This window comes from Notechis scutatus, chromosome 2 (assembly GCF_049901735.1).
Source record: "Notechis scutatus isolate UNSWTSFEM ecotype Mainland chromosome 2, rNotScu1.2, whole genome shotgun sequence".
NCBI classification, from domain to species: domain Eukaryota; kingdom Metazoa; phylum Chordata; class Lepidosauria; order Squamata; family Elapidae; genus Notechis; species Notechis scutatus.
The window spans coordinates 48,516,473-48,519,108 of NC_142010.1; the positions used below are offsets into that span (position 1 = coordinate 48,516,473).

General features: G+C 41.7%; 1 pseudogene; it reads right to left on the reverse strand.

Moving 5' to 3' along the window:
• Positions 1-204: 204 nt before the first annotated feature.
• On the reverse strand, positions 205-2,007 carry LOC113417903 (general transcription factor II-I repeat domain-containing protein 2 pseudogene; annotated as a pseudogene).
• Between the last annotated feature and the right edge of the window lie 629 nt (positions 2,008-2,636).

Here is a 2,636-nt window from a genome sequence, read left to right on the forward strand (position 1 = left end):
TTTGTCAAGTTAAGAAACCCACATTACTCCATCAATCAATGATCAATCTATCCAAGTGAATAATAATAGAAAAACATCATCCAACATCAGTTATGATAATAACTGTTCAAATCCTTTTTGTCACAGCTAGGAGGGGCAGAATAACAGAATAAGTACAACCAACAATTGTGAGCTATTAAGAACATATGTGACAAATGTAGCATTTCACAAAAACAAATGGCTGCATATAGCCTTGCACACTGTAGCTAGTGTGTCAATGTCTGGTTTTAGGTCTTGTGCTGAAGCAATCCGTAGAATAGCGTGGAGGTTCTCATCAGTGATACGTGATCTATGCTTGTTTTTGTTTAGATTCATTATTGAAAACATCTGTTCATACAGATAGGTGCTCCCAAACATAGACAGAACACGGGCTGCATGACATCAAAGCTGTGGCATTGAACCAGGGGGTATTTTACGGTAAAAGTCCTGGATCGCAACATCCTTGAACTTTGCTTTCAGGCTACGATTGCTTTGAAGCTCGATTAACTCCATCTGAAGGTGCTGGGGTGCAGTGCAGACGTCGGTGGTGAAAGGATCGGCAAAGATGGCAAAGTCTGAGTGCTGCGCTTTAAAGTCAGAGAAGCGCCAATCAAACTCATTTATTAATTGGCTCACTTTGGTAGCCGACTGAGCACATGAAAAAACACCAGGAAATGAGGCTGAAATGCTTTGACAAACAGGAAAGTGAGCAAGATTGTCCTGTTTGACTTGGCACATCCACAGATCAAGTTTACGCTGGAAAGCCGTGATCATGTCGGACATCTGCGTAATGACTTGTCTACGTCCCTGCAGCTTCTGATTCAGATGGGCGAGATGCTCGGTTATGTCACATAACATAGCAAAGTCACACAGCTAGTTGGGATCTGACAGTTCAGACATGAATTTTCCTTTACTTAGCATGAAAAGAGCAACATCTTCCGTAAGTTCAAAAAATCGTTTGAGGAGTTTACTCCTACTCAGCCACTGTACTTCTGTATGGTATGGCACGTCTCCATGCTCCTGCAAGAACAGCTGGAACTGACGGTGATTCAGGCCATGCGCTCGAATGAAGTTCACAGTTTTCATGACTGGTCACTACATGATCCATCCCCAGCACCTTCCCACACAACGTTTCTTGATGAATGATGCAATGATACATTACCAGAGGTGTCTGACAATTACTTTTCAGAATTTTGTCTTTTATTAGTCCAACCAAGCCCGCTTTTCCTCCACACATTGCGGGTGCACCATCTGTAGTTAATCCCACCAACTTTTCCCAAGGCAATGCATTTTTACTCATGGACTTCTCCACCATATCAAAAATGTCCTGTCCCATTGTGGTCCCATGCATGGCAGCTACATCCAACAGCTCCTCAGTGACAGAGAGGTCCAGCTTCATGCCTCGAATAAAAATGGATAGATGCGCTGTATCTGTGTTGTCTGTGCTTTCTTCAAGAGCTAATGAAAAAGCTATGTAGCTACGTGTCTCTTGGGCTAGCTGCGTCGACAGGTTTCCTGTTAGTTCTGTAACTCGGTCCACAATGGTGTTCCTTGATAAACTGACATTTTTAAAAGTCTGTATCTGGTCGGGGCACACCTGCTCACAGACCTTCAGCATGCACTGCTTCAAAAACACGCCCTCTGAAAAACACTTTGAAGCTCGGGCAATTTCTTCTGCAATGATGAAGCTAGCTTTCACTGCCACAGTGTTTTTGGTTGTGGCTTTCGTGAACACATTCTGCTGCAATTGTAATTTGCTTTTTAATTCTTCAGCAATCTGTCATTTTTCTGAAAGGCTAACTTTGGCATACTTAGCTCCGTCTTTGGTTTCAAAATGCCGATGTAGATTGTACTCTTTGACAACCGATAATGCCTCGTAACATAAAAGACATACTGGTTTCTCTCCTTGAAGCACAAACATGTATTCACCTTCCCATCTTTCTTGAAACATCCTTCCATTTGCATCACCTTTCCTCTTCCTGGACATTTTGGGATCATTTGTAATTCCACATAATTCAACTTGCAGAATATAACATTGATGCGGATACACTGCAACCTAGTGGCGGGATGTCGACAATTCGCTGGTAACATAATTGGTATGCATTCTGGGAAATGTAGTTTGTGGTCAATGCTCTCTTTTGCTTTATTTATTTAAAGACAATCGGAACTTTGTAGCTCTCGCGGGCCACATAAAATGACGTGGCGGGCCACATTTGGTCCGCGGGCCTTGAGTTTGACACCTGTGGTGTAGGGTCTCCTGCTTGGGCGGGGGATTGGACTAGATGATCTACAAGGTCCCTTCCAACTCTGATTATCTGTTAGCTGTTATCTGCGGCCCCATGCTTTGACATTGCCATCTTCTCACAGAACGTTTATTGAATTTCCAATTCTGCCAGCACATAATAAATACTTTTAGTTTAGCCTAAGCATTGTAAATAAATAAATAAATAAATAAATAAATAAAATCTAGTCTACAAACTTTCTTATCTAAATACTAACCAAGTTTCATCCTGTTTAGTTTTTTTCAAGATCAATCAAGGTCAGTTAGGTATTATCACCTGCTCGGACATAATAAATATACTTATTCTTGTTTACATTTTCCCTGTGTGGCTTCTGTG